The sequence below is a fragment of the Scyliorhinus canicula genome, unplaced genomic scaffold (genome assembly GCF_902713615.1).
Source record: "Scyliorhinus canicula unplaced genomic scaffold, sScyCan1.1, whole genome shotgun sequence".
Classification (NCBI taxonomy): Eukaryota; Metazoa; Chordata; class Chondrichthyes; order Carcharhiniformes; family Scyliorhinidae; genus Scyliorhinus; species Scyliorhinus canicula.
In genome coordinates, this window is record NW_024055493.1 from 257468 (window position 1) to 272164 (window position 14697).

Sequence of the window (14697 nt, forward strand, 5' to 3'; positions counted from 1 at the left end):
ATATATTTCCAAGTCAGAATCTGTCAAAGTTCTGGTTGAGAAATACCCAATCTCTCTCCTTCACTGCCTGCCTCTCCTCTCCCTCCCTCCCTTCTCTCTCCTCTCTCTCATTCCCTCTCTCTTTTCTCTTAACGCCCCTCTCTTCTCTTCACATCGAGGCCACAGCCTTCTGTCGGCCCAGGAATGCTGATGGTAGGTTCCTTTTCCTGAAGGACATTTCCCGTAACAGCCTCCCCGAACAGGTGCCAGAATGTGGCGACTAGGGGCTTTTCACAGTAACTTCATTGAAGTCTACTCATGACAATAAGAGATTTTCTTTTTTTTTTTCCTTTTCATTGATGAACCAGTTGGGTTTTTATGACAATCCAGCAGTTTTCAATGTAACATTTTCCCAGTGCCGGCCCCTCAAATGATCAGATTCATTCAGCTCAATTTCACAAACTGCTTTTGTGTTTTTGTGGGTTCTCTCTCACTCTCTTTTGTCTGTTTTAAATCAATTTCACAGGGTATTTGAGCGAATTTGCAGTTGGGAAACACAAACTGAACATTACATCAAGGTCTGACAGAGTCCCCAATTTAACCTGAACATTATTGGATTTTGAACATGGAAGGAAAAAGCACTGTTCACAGTGGGGAGAAACCGTACACATGTTGTGTGTGTGGACAAGACCTCAACCAATCATCTGACCTCTCACAACATAAATGCAGTCACAACGGGGAGACACCGTGGAAATGTGGGGACTGTGGGAAGGGATTCAATTACCAGTCAAAGCTTGTAACTCATCAACGCATTCACACTGGGGAGAGGCCATTCACTTGCTCCGTGTGTGGGAAGGGATTCACTCAGTCATCCACTCTACTGACACACCAGCGAGTTCACACTGGGGAGAGGCCATTCACCTGCTCACAGTGTGGGAAGGGTTTCATTAATTCAACCAATCTGCTGACACACCAGCGAATTCACACTGGGGAGAGGCCATTCTCCTGCTCCAAATGTGGGAAGGGATTCACTCGGTCATCCGACCTACTGACACACCAGAGAGTTCACACTGGGGAGAGGCCATTCACCTGCTCCGAGTGTGGGAAGGGATTCACTCTGTCGTCTGATCTACTGACACACCAACGAATTCACACAGGGGAGAGACCATTCACCTGCTCCATGTGTGGAAAGGGATTCACTCGGTCATCCCATCTGCAGAGACACAAGCAAGTTCACACTGATGAGAGACCTTTTAAATGCCCGGATTGTGGGCAGTGCTTTAAATGTTCCTGGGACTTAGGTGTCCCATCAACGTGCTCACACTGACGAGAGGCCGTTCACGTGCGCTGACTGTGGGACTGGATTCAGGCGATCATCTGACCTCATTACACACCAGCGAGTTCACAATGGGGAGAGGCCGTTCACCTGCTCCAAGTGTGGGAAGAAATTCACTCAGTCATCTAACCTGCTGAGACACCAGCGAGCTCACAGTGTAAAGAGACCATTCACCTTATCTGTGTTTGGGATGGGATTAATTCAGACAGCCACCCTTCTAACACAACAGCGAGGTCTCCCTGAGGAGATACCATTCACCTGCCCCGAATGAAGGGATGGATTCACTTAGTCATCGTATCTGCTAAAAGAACAGCGAGTTCTCAGTGTGAAGAGACCTTTTAAATGATGTATAATCAACGTGTTCCTAGTGATGAGAAACTGATCAGATCTCCCTTTAAGACTGGGTTCAGGAAGTTGAAGTTAAATGGAAAATAACTCAGCTTTGTATTAACTACCAAAATATCTCTAACACAAGTCTGTTTTTTTTTAAGCACTCTCCCTGTCTCCTCCATCCTCACCTTGAACAAGTGTGAGGAGCTCATGGAGCTTCTTTGTCACTGAGATTGAGACAATCTGATGAGCTATCTCTGCCTCTTCCCTCCTTCCACTGGACCAAACTGTCTCTGAAGTTTCCCCTTTCCCGAGCCCTGAACCCACATCTTTCTCTCGTTTCACTCCCATCTCCCCTCATGCCCTATCAGGATTCACCTTCTCCATTAGACCCACTCCTGCTCCATTGGCCCTATTCCTATTAAACTACTGACCATCCAAACTCCCCATGTTCACTGACTTTGTTAAGTTCTCTCTCTTCAGATACTGAACCTCTTTCCTTCAAATCTGCCATCATCACCCCACCTCAATGAAAACAACTTTTCACCCACTGTCCTTGCAAACAACCGCTCCATCTCTATGCACCATTTCCCCTCCAAATTCTCTTACCGCCCAAACCCATCTTTCCCGAACTCCATGTTTGAATCTCTCCAATAAGATTTCTGTCTCCCAGAGAGGCCAGACTCTTGTGCAGGTCCAGACCGGGTGTCAGGTTCATTTCCCTGAAGGACATTAGTGACTAGTTGGATTTTTATAACAATCCAGCAGTTTTCATGGTCACCTTTTCCCAGAGCCGGCCCCACAAATAACCAGATTCATTCAGCTCAATTTCACAACCTGCCTTTGTGTTTTTGTGGGCTCTCTTTAAATTTTCCTTGTTTGTTCAAATAGTTTTATAGGTTTTTGAAAGATTTACACTCGGGGAAAGTCAAACTAATCATCACATCAAAATCTGCCAGCGTTGCTCTGTTCATCAGGACATGGATATCATCAACGTATAAACATGGCAGCAAAACACCCTGTTAATACCAGGGAAAAGCCCTGGTAATGTGGGACTGTGGAAATGAATTCAGATCCCCGTCTGAGCTGGAAACACATTGATGCAGACACACCAGGAGAGGTCGTTCACCTGCTTCGTGTGTGGAACAGATTCAGTCACTCAGCCCATCTGCTGAAACATCAGCAAGTTCACACCGACGAGAAAGTTTATGAGAAGAGCTTTAAAACTCACAGGGACTGAGGGAGCACCAGCGTATTCACACCGGGTACACACCGTTCAGCTGCTCACAGTGTGAGAAGAGGTTCAGGATATCACCCCACCTTCTGACACACCAACGAATTCACACTGATGAGAGAGAATTTAAATGCTCTGACTGTGAGATGAGACTGTGATAAGCACTGAAGGAGCGCCAGCGGACTCACACTGGGAAGAGGCCGTTCACCTGCTCGTGTGGGGAACGATTCACTCAGTCATCCAACCTGCAAATCCATCAACGAATTCACACTGGGGAGAGACCGTTTACTTGCTGTGAGTGTCGAAATGGATTCATTCACTGGTCCCACCTGGTGACACCAGGGAGTTCACAAATGATTTTGCAGGTATTGCTGCTGTTAATCACATCCTGGACTGAATCATGTTTATTCTGACATTTGGGGTTGATCTCTAATGTCAGTTGCCCAGTTTAGACTGAGCAAGGACCCCATCACATCAAATCACGTGTGGATAAAGCATCACGTCTGCAAACCTTATTAAATGCAAATTAGTCAGAGACTGCGCTGAACTGAAGATGAACCAGAAGCAGGTCACAGTCCAAGCCTGCAGCTCTACATTGACAGGAGGAAAGTCTGTTCTGTAACTCGAGATTGCGGCTGTGTAAGCTCTGAGTATTTATAATCACAAATAGGCTTGAACTATAGGATAGATGGGCTGTTCAAAGCTGTTAACTTGTCAGATATTGAAGTAATTACTCTGACCTCAGACTTTGCTCCTGTTGTAATGAACACTCAGGATCCATCGGTGCTGATTTACAGTCAATTACTGGATGTTCCTTGTTTTGTGAAATATCTCTCCCCATTAGTGCTGAACTGTTGGATAACTGATTACATTCAAACATGTTTGGAAAGGACTATGTGCCCAGGTTTAACTGTAATTTGTAACCAATAAACCATAAAACATTGAAGAAGAATTAGACCATTCAGCCCATCGAGTCTGCTCCGCCATTCAATCATGGCTGATATGTTTCTTATCCCCATTCTCCTACTTTCGCCCCATAATCTCTGATCCTTTATTAATCAAGAACCTATCTATATCTGTCTTAAAGACACTCAGTGATTTAATGGCCTCCACAGCCTTCTGCGGCAAAGAGTTCCACAAACTCACCACCCTCTGAAGAAATACCTCCTCATCTCTGTTTTAAAAGATTCTCCCTTTAGTCTGAGATTGTGTCCTCTGGTTCTAGTTTTCCCTACTTGTGGAAACATCCTCTCCATGTCCACTCTATCTTGGCCTCTCAGTATCCTGTAAGTCTCAATAAGATCCCCGCTCTTCCTTCTGAACTCCAAAGAGTACAGACTCAGAGTCCTCAAACTTGGAGGAGTGGATATCAGGATTTGTGAACTAACATGCAACATACAGGATGTAATGACTTAACTCAACATACTGCACTTGATATAACCTTAGTTAAAATACATATCAGCGCATTTTTGTTCTCTTCAGGTCTTACCGTACATAGATCTTTTTTAATAAGTCTGTGTATAACACTTTGAATACCTAAGCTCTATCCAGACTAAATGCGACAATAGAAATGTCAATTTCTTGAATGGTTCCTTATGTTAAATCCACTTCAAAAGGTAAAACATATCTGACTTCAGAAGTTCTCAAAATCAGACTCATCAATGGCATCACTAGTTGTTTTATATATGTACCTCACGCTGTGCTAAATATTCTTGAGCTTCAGATCTCCTACACTGAGTTATAAAAATATATTCTTGTCTCAAATCCAGAAGTGCGAACTGGCATTCCAATTCTAACTCATGCATTGTCCACCCATTGGTGTTAGTTGTATTTTGGTGATCCCGCACTATAACTAATTCCTTTTGCAAGAACATGCACTGCAAAAAAAATGTAGTTTTCAAGCCCATAATGCAATATGAATTAATGTATGTTAAATGCAAAATGGTTATAGTATGCAAATGCTCAGACTAATGACATTCAATTTTATAAGCCAGCAGCATTATTTAAAAGATCCATTTACTAATGGTAGACTACTAACGTCAGTTAGAAAAACCTATATGGCACTGTGAACATACAAGGACTCACAAATTAGTATAATACCTAAAGTCCACTCAGAATTAGATGCTGAACTGAAATGATAATATTAGCGATGATCAAAAACTTGGTTTAAGTGCCAGGCAATGACCATCTCCAACTAGAGAGAACCTAACCATCTCCACTCAATAATGGCCAAGTCAACTCAATTTCTCCTCATGGGACAATCCCCTCACTCCTGTAACCAGTCCAGTGAACCGATCCTCAATCCTCCTCAATAAGTATGTCCTTCCCTGGGTAAGGAGACAAAATCTGTGGACAGTCCTCCAGCTGAGGCCTCAGCACTGCCCTGTTTAACTGTAGTGGACTCTTGTACGCCAATGGCTTTGTAACGAAGCTAACACATTGGGTCTGAGCGTGTTGCAGTCTGTGCGATTTTGCTGTGCACAAATTAGCTGCTGTATTTCCTACATTACAGCATTGACTGCACTTCAAAGGAATTAAATTGGCTGGAAAACACCAGGGACATCCTGAGTTCATGAAAGGCTTGACAGAAATACAAATATTTCTTTGACAAAGGAGAAATGGCCCAAAGTGGAACAGTCGAGAATGGGATTTCAATTAGTCTCCTTTTATCTTGGAGGAAACAAATACTCGACAAAGTGTGAGTTTGACACCAAACTGATTTATTTCACATTTAATATTAATGTCTAGAATATTAAACTCCAGCCCCATTATAGGGGTCACTAACATCAACAGAAATCAGCTCCAAGAGTCCAAGAGTGGTGTCTGGGAACCTGATACTGGATGGATTGCAGGTTTGAACCCTGCAACTGAACGGCAACATGCTTGTGACACCAGGTTAAATGTAAATTGTAAATGATTGAGCAAGAGCTGAGTTCACCGCCAACACCAAATGCAGGCAGCAGCCATTTTGGGGAATGCTGTTTTGGCGAGGGAAGCAGGCAGCTCCCGAAAGGACCAGAGGAATAAAGAGCAGACTATGTGACCATATACATCAAATCTAGGTGCAGCACTCAGATGTGCTAGTTTATCCCTCAAATTTCACTGAAAATCACATGAAAACAAACCATGTTTTGACCCACAGTGACTCTGCCAGCAGTGCACTAACATGCTCCACACTGTCTAACTTCGTGCAAAAAAAAAAGATTAACAATCCCATTTTGTTCCAGACAGGCTCCATAACAAATTCATCGATGAGCTTAAATTGCTATTTATTGGAGTGAGCAAGTTTCTTGTTCCCTCCTCTCTACCAGCCTTTTGAAAATTACAAACGGTCTCAGAGGCTGCAGATCCAGTGTCACTGACCAGGAAAGTAATTTTCACATCACACCAGCACCCGTTCCCACCCCAACTGGTAATTAAAAACCAACCCAACTCTCAGAATGAACATGGTTCAGTTCTGGACGACATGAACAGCAGCAGAATCCAAGCTCTGTAGTCATAAGTGAAACTGCTGGTGTCTCTGGAGGTTGGATGAAAAAGTGAATATCTTCCCACACACAGAGCAGATGAAAGGTGTCTTCACAGTGTGAACCCGCTGGTGCCTGAGAAGGTTAGATGCCTGACTGAATCCTTTCCCACACACTGAGCAGATGAACGGTCTCTCCCCTGTATGAATGTGTTGGTGTTTCAGCAGATTTGTTGAGCTTTTAAACCTCTTTTCACAGTCAGAACATTTAAACAGTCTCTGCTGACTGTGAACAAGTTGGTGTGTCAGCAGAGTTGCTGACTGAGAAAATCCTTTCCCACAAATAGAGCAGGGGAATGGTCTCTCCCCAGTGTGAACTCGCTGGTGGGTCCCAAGGTTGGATGAACTGATGAATCCCTTCGCACACACGGAGCAGGTGAAAGGCCTCTCCCCGGTATGAACTCGCTGGTGTATCAAAAGATTTGATAATTGAGTGAATCCCTTCCCACATTCAGAGCAGGTGAATGGCCTCTCCCCAGTGTGAATTCGCCGATGGACTTCCAGCAGAGATGGGGACATGAATCCCTTCCCACAATCGCCACATTTCCATGGTTTCTCCTTGGTGATGGTGTCCTTGTGTCTCTCCAGGTTGGATGATCACTCGTCCACACACATAACACATTTATGGTTTCTCCCCTGTGAATGGTGTGAAGTTCTTTCAGGCTGAGTAACTGGTCAGTTCCCGGAACACTCTCACTCGGGTGCGTGAGTCTCTGTATTGTTCCAGACACACTGATGTTTTATATCTTTTTCCACCGACAGAACAGACAAACTCCATCCACATTCAAAGGTCGATAATATTCAGGTTCTGATGAATCGAGTGACTGTCAGATCTTGATGTGATGTTTGATTCAAGTTAACCATCCGCAAGTCTAAATCCCTGTAAAATGAGTTTACAAAATCATTACATTAAACGCAGAATAGAGACTCTGAACAGACAATTCTAGTTTCTCTGAAACATATTTCATCTCTTATTCCCCTAAGACTGTATTTCCCCGTCCCACACACTCTCCCTCATCCCTGGGCTGAAATCCAAATAAAGTGTTGGATAATTCTTTCAGGATCCTTTAGTAATTCTACAACTCAAGCTCATGTTTTACAAATGTTTTACATTTTTTTTCCAATTAAGGGGCAATTTAGCATGGCCAATCCACATATGCTGTTCATCTTTGAGTTGTGGGGGTGAGACCCATGCAGACACTGGGAGAATGTACAAACTCCACATGGACAGTGACCAGGAGCTGGGATCGAACCAAGGTCCTCATACCGATGGCTGTGCTGTCTGCCCGGTGCCAGGGTTCAGGACATCTACATGAGTACATCGGTATTAGGAGCAAAAGTAGGCAATTCAGCCATTCGAGGCTGCTCCGCCATTCAATCAGATCATGGCTGATCTCTTCTTGGTTTCAAGTCCACCTCCCCACCTGTTCTCCATATCCCTTTAACCATTAAAAGAAAAAAAAAAGGAAGCTATCTCCCTCTTGAAACCATTTAGTGACTCAGACTCCACAGAACCATGGGGTCCATTTAATCACTCAGAATTCACGCACCATGGGGGTGGCAAGCTCCATAGATTCGCCACCCATTGCGAGAAGTATTTCCTCCTCATCTCAGTCTTAAATCTACCGCTCCTCAACCTGTATCTGTGACCTCTCATTCTATATTTTCCCACACTGGGGAGCATTTGGCTTACGTTTATTTTATAAATCTCTCTTAATATTTTATACACCTCGATCAGATCCCCGCTCCCCCATGCACGTTTTGATTGTTTCCCATCATCTATCCCACTCTCTGTTCGCCATTGCCTATCTGAAGAAGTACTTTTCTTCTTACCTGTATCTCTATCTCCTTCCCTTCGTCAGATATTCCTTTACTGTGACTGAACTCTTCTTTATTGGCAGCCCATTGCTCAGTTACAGTTTCCCCTGCTACCCTTTGACTCCAATTTACCAGAGTTAGGTCCATTCTTACACCACTAAAGTTGGTTAATTATAGCTTCCACAATCAAAGCCTGAAGATATTCAGGTCCTGATGAATGAGTGACTTGACTCAACTGAGTGATGTTTGGTTTGAGTTTCCCATCTGTCAATATGCTGCATCTAAAAATATGTAAAATAATTTTAACAAAATCCATCATTGTCAGTCCAGGAGAGAAATTGAGAAGAAACAAACATTTCACTTAGTTTGAGTTTGCTGAGTATAAATCCTCCCCTTCTACCCCCTGCAAAAGGTGTTTCCAAAATCCATCATGGTCAGTCCAGGAGAGAAATTCACTACATTCTCTCCTCCTGCTGACAGGTGTGATGAATGTAAGAAATTGGTGTATATATTGTATTTTATATCTGTTACAAAGTGTTTTTAAAAGTTTGTGTTAAGGTACATATTTGTTGCAGTAATATTATTAAAGAACCTAGGTTAAGGTCCAGATTGTGTGTCTGCTGAAGCTGCAATTATCAAGACGTGAAGGCATTATTGATTCTAACCATTTACATGTTTTCATAGAGATGCCTAATGCAACATTGTTATGATTTCTGGAGTGCAGATAGTTTATGGGGGAGTGGCTTTTGTCCATGCTAAGCAGTAACATAGTGGGATACAGGTAATGCAATAAATGGGAGGAGCCAGGTCTGTCTGTAGTTATGCAGTTTCATACTGGTTTTGCAGTCTACTCTGAGTTTTTAAGTTGAGCAGCAGTTCTGTCAGATGCTGTAAGGTTGAGCAGGAGCTTCTGACTAGAAAGAAGGATTTGGTATTGGTGTTGCTTAATTTGAGTTAGTGAAGGTGTAAGGCTTAAATTTAGGTTTTTCCTTTTGTTTAAGAACTTTTTTTTTAAATTTAGAGTACCCAATTATATTTTTCCAATTAAGGGGCAATTTAGCATGGCCAATCCACATACGCTGTTCATCTTTGTGGGGCAGACACTGGGAGCATGTACATATCCACACGGACAGTGGCCAGGATAGAACCCAGGTCCTCAGTGCCAAAAGACAACAGTGCTGACCACTGCACCACCGTGCTGTCCCTAAGAATTGTTTAACTGATAATTGGAAAGCTATAATCTTTGATGTTAACTATGGTTAGTTCTGAGTTTAAATTAAAATTGGTTTTAACATTAAAAATACCAACTGGTCAGTCATCACTCCTGGGGTGAAGTATCCATTCCTCGCAGTTTTACAAATTGTCAGAGTATTTGGTTTCTTGTCCGGTGTCCTGACAAATGTTGGGCTTTGGTCCAGGATTCTGACACAGGTATGACCGCGCATGCGCCCTGTCACACACTGCCCCCTATAAAATGGCGGCCGCGCCGTCTCCATGGGGAGGCCCCAGGCCGCAGTTACCACCGCCTCATTACTGCATCCACCGCACCGGAACCTTCTTATCCCCGGTTTCAGGCCTCTTCTAGACGTTTATAAAGCCTCGCCGCCCAGTCAGCCGCCTCTATTCCTCCCCACTCACCGGCTCCATTTACTCTCCCGCATTCGACATTTTTTAACATCTTCCAACAGCACGAGGAACAGAGCGTACTGCGCATGCTCCCGTCAGAAACCGCACTGCGCATGTTCCAGTTAGCGCAAAGTAGCGCCTGTGCGGGACGCTCGAGCAATGAGGATAGAGCACATTTTACCCCCATTGAATGCTGGGTAAACCTGTTGCCATTGTGGGAGAATTTAGTAGTATCAAAAATTATGTTTCCTTGGAGCTAGGAGGTCAAGATATGAAATGATTAAGTCAATTAACATGGCAACGTAAGTGCTTGGGCAGTCGCCATAGTTCTGCTCTGGTGTAATTAAGAACAGAATAAACACTGACAGATCTGAACTTACTGGATTTTATGTAGGTGTTGCGAACCATATTGTTTCTTCCCATACACAGAACAGTTAAACCCCACCTTGTCAGAAAAATGTAGCAATTCAGATGGTGAACGACTTACCCATGTGATTTTACCCATGAGTTTCCAACTCACATTGATATCTCAGACCCTTGTTACCAGCAGGAGAGTAATTGATTTAAAAGGTCTTGATTTATCCTCCCACTACCCATCTGTAAACTGAAAGATGATTTTGAATTTTGATTTTCTCCTTTATAAGCAGTGGTATATTTTCCCCAACCCTTAATTTTGGGGTGTCCCAATCCTCTATGAATAACTTAGAGCGGAGAAGGCTGAGGTGGGACCTGTTGAGATGTACAAAAGTATGAAGGACATAGATACGATAGATAGAAATAAGTTTTTCCACTGAGTGGAGGGGATACAGATTTAAGGAAATCGGCAGGAGATTTAGAGGGTATTTGAGGAAAAGGTTTTCATGCAGAGGGTGGTGAGAATCTGGAACTTACTGCCTGAAAGGTTGGTAGGGAACATTCACAACATTTAAGAATCATTTAGATGATGACTTGGAAAATGGGATTAGAATAGATAGGTGCTTGATGGCTGCTGCAGACATGATGGGCCAAAGGGCCTCTTTCTGTGCTGCAAAATTCTATGACGATGATTCTAACTCACACAGCAAACACAAGATAAAATAAAATAAAATGGTTATTTTATTTCAGACACACAAAATACAGTAAAGGGGGTTCGCAATATCGGTCTCTTTTGCTCTCATACAATAAAAGGGAGATAAGGGGGGAAAAGGGGATATAGAGAAAGATCCCAATAAAAATACACATTATGCTTTTACGTAGGTTCTCAGTCCAGATTAAAAATTTGATGTCATATTTCTTCAGAGGGTAGTTGAGTGAGCCGCCTTTCCAGAAGTGAAAACTTCCATGATGGGAGAAGGTACATTTGGTTCAATTAATCTTGAATCTGCAAGTTCGAATGTTCCAGAAGTTCACAGTGTAGATGAGGGGCAGGCTATTACAAACTTGGGCATGGGCTCATTCTGCTGCTACATGTACAATGGAAAATAGTAGACAGAAACAAGCGGCTGCCTGGAGTCTCGGTTCCCGTTGAAGTTCAAATTGTTAGGTGAATTGCACGTTCCTAATTCTCCCTCAGTGCAAATGAATAGCCATCTTAGTGTGGTGACTCGGGGCTTTTCACAGTAACACCATTGCAGTGTGACTGTAAGCCTGTCTGTGACTCTAATAAAGATTATTGTGATTATTAAGAGTGACTAAAGATCCAAAAGCTGTATAATTAAAGGAATTCAGACAGCTCAATCCTCGGTCACGTGACAGGTTGTTTCTCATTGAATGATTTGGCTAATAAGGCCTCTGATTGAAGCTATTGTGCTTTGGAGAAGGTAGTGGTCGGACCATAAACCCCAGATTGGTGAACAGCAGTCACAAACACCTGGCTGTCATAGCTGGCTGAGGCAGACATCTGGTTTGTTGAACCGTTATGTTGACTTGGCTGGAATGTTTATACAATGCCAACATTCAAGGAGGCATCAGCTGTTAGCCTTTGGTTTCAAGCAGTTCAGAAATTTCCATAAGTTAGCATGTGATCAATTGCAACAATTTTATCAGACCAGCAATTATCAATCTTGAAAAATAGAGAAAACAATAATTTTACAAAGTAGCTGACGGGAATATATACTGTTTCTGTCCTTTCTACTGACCAGGAAACGCTTCTGATAAGTTCTACACAATCAAACATCCACAGTTAGAGAAGAGTGTTGTTAATCTGAAATGAGAAGAGAAAACTCAGAAATTTCACCAGATCTGGTAGTGTCTTTGGCGTGAGAAACATTGTGTCTGTGCAGAACCCAACATAGTTCAGAATTCAGAACTATGTCTTTCCATCAGACCTGCACTGTATCAGTGCACAGACCAGAGTACTTAACTCTGTTGCTCAATTGAAAGATGCTCCCAAATGTGCTGAGTATTTCTGGCATGTTCTACTTTTATCTCTGGTTATCCCTGACTCAGGACCCGTTGGGTCTGGCAAATCAAACTACAGGCCTCTTGCAAGATGTACGACACATTTTTAAAAATAACATTTATTGTCACAAGTAGGCTTACATTAACACGGCAATGAAATTACTGTGAAAATCCCCTAGTCGCCACATTCCCGGTGTCTGTTCGGGTACACAGAGTGAAAATTCAAAATGTCCAATTCACCTAACAGCACACGAAAGAGAAAATGCTGGAAAAATTCAGTAGGTCTGGCAGCATCTGTACGGAGTGAAAAGAGCTAACGTTTCGAGTCCGATAACTCTTTGTCAAAGCTAACAGAGAAAGTGGGAAATATTTATACTGTGGATTGGGAATGAAAGATGACTCACGGTAGCATTGTGGATAGCGCAATTGCTTCACAGCTCCAGGGTCCCAGGTTCGATTCCGGCTTGGGTCACTGTCTGTGGGGAGTCTGCACATCCTCCCCGTGTGCGTGGGTTTCCTCCGGGTGCTCCGGTTTCCTCCTAGTCCAAAGATGTGCAGGTTAGGTGGATTGGCCATGATAAATTGCCCTTAGTGTCCAAAATTGCCCTTAGTGTTGGGTGGGGTTACTGGGTTATGGGGATAGGGTGGAAGTGTTGACCTTGGGTAGGGTGCTCTTTCCAAGAGCCGGTGCAGACTCGATGGGCCGAATGGCCTCCTTCTGCACTGTAAATTCTATGATAATCTATGAGTCATAGCCACAGAAACCCAGGGAAACTGGGTGCTAATGGCCACAGAAACCAAGGGGAAAGAGTGCTAATGGAAAGGATTTATGAAATCATCTGACACACCGGCGTACTCATACTGGACAGAGACCATTCACCTGCTCCAATTGTGGAAAGGGATTCACTCAGTCATCCAACATATTGGCACATTGGTGCAGTCACACTGGGGAGAGACCATTCACCGGCTCAGTGTGTGGGAAGGGATTCATTTTTGCAGCCAACCTGATGACACACCAGCAGGTTCACACTGACGACAGACCTTTCAAATGCCCAGACTGTGGGAAAGTGTTTTAAAACTTCCCAGGAACTTATATACCATCAACTTATTCACACCGAGGAGAAACCATTCAGGTGCTCACACTATGGGTCAGGCTTTAGGTGATTCTCGCATCTCATTGTACAACAGCACACTCACAACGGAGAGAAACCATTCAGCTGTTCAGCATGTGGAGAGGGATTCACACAGTCATCCACCCTGCAGAGACACCAGAGAGTTCACACAGGGGAAAGGCCATTCACCTGCTCAGAGTGTGGGAAAAGATTTACGCAGTCTTCCACACTGCTTAGACACCAGCGACCTCTCACTCTGGAGAGGCTGTTCATCTTCTCTGTGTGGAGAGGGATTCACTAAGTTTCCCAACCTACTAACGCACCAACATGTTCACAATGAACTCCAGAGGTTGTGTGGGTTTCCTCCAGGTGCTCCAGTTTTCTCTCACCGTCCAAAGATGTGCAGGTTAGGTGGACTGACCACGCTAAATTGCCCCTTTATAATATAATAATCTTTATTGTCACAAGTAGGCATACACTAACACTGCAATGAAGTTACTGTGAAAAGCCACTTGTCGCCACATCAAATAGCTGTTGTGCATGTACCTTTAAGAAATTAGTGTTTATCAATTAGCTGCAGTGATATCAGAGTGTGGGTGGAGCTGGGCTGTCTGTCTTCACTGCAGCTATTTGATAAACACCCAGTTCTTAAAGGTACTCTCACATGACAGTTCAGAAATCTCCCTCTGTGTACCTGAACAGGCTCCGGAATGTGCTGACTAGGGGCTTTTCACTGTAACTTCATTGCAGTGTTAATGTAAGACTTCTTGTGACAGTAAAGATTCGGATTATTTTTTTTAATGTTCTGGCAAATTTCCATCCCGCTCACGATGACTCCCACGGCCAGAAATATGACACCAAAAATGGGATGATGCCAAATCTTTAAAAGGCAAAGTCTTTATTTCAAATTGTTGCCGTGCTGTCGGGGAAAGGGTTAACTTCTCTGCTTGTTTACAAAAGGGAAGAGGAAACATTCACAAAGCTTCCCACAGCTTGTGAGCTCCGAAACATAACTTCAAGGCTGAGGTTTATCTTCAGAGAATGAAACGTTTTGGTGCCTTTTCCAATTGGACCCGTAAATTGTGATTCACACTGAAAGGTTTACTTTCACTCAGTAATTAGAACATTTCACTGTCTCACCACTGACACTTCAGACCAAATCCCAATTGTTCACTTCCCTTGTAGCTGGTGTGTGGAGACGATCATGTTCACTGTAGATCTGTCAGCAGAGAAACCGCACTGTGCTTCTGGATAAACTCAGTCTGCAAATAGATGAATCTTTTAAACATCAGCCAAGTGAAGGTCTTCCCCTGACTCTAAGCAGTGAGATGTCCCTGTAGTCGATGCTGTCTCCTCT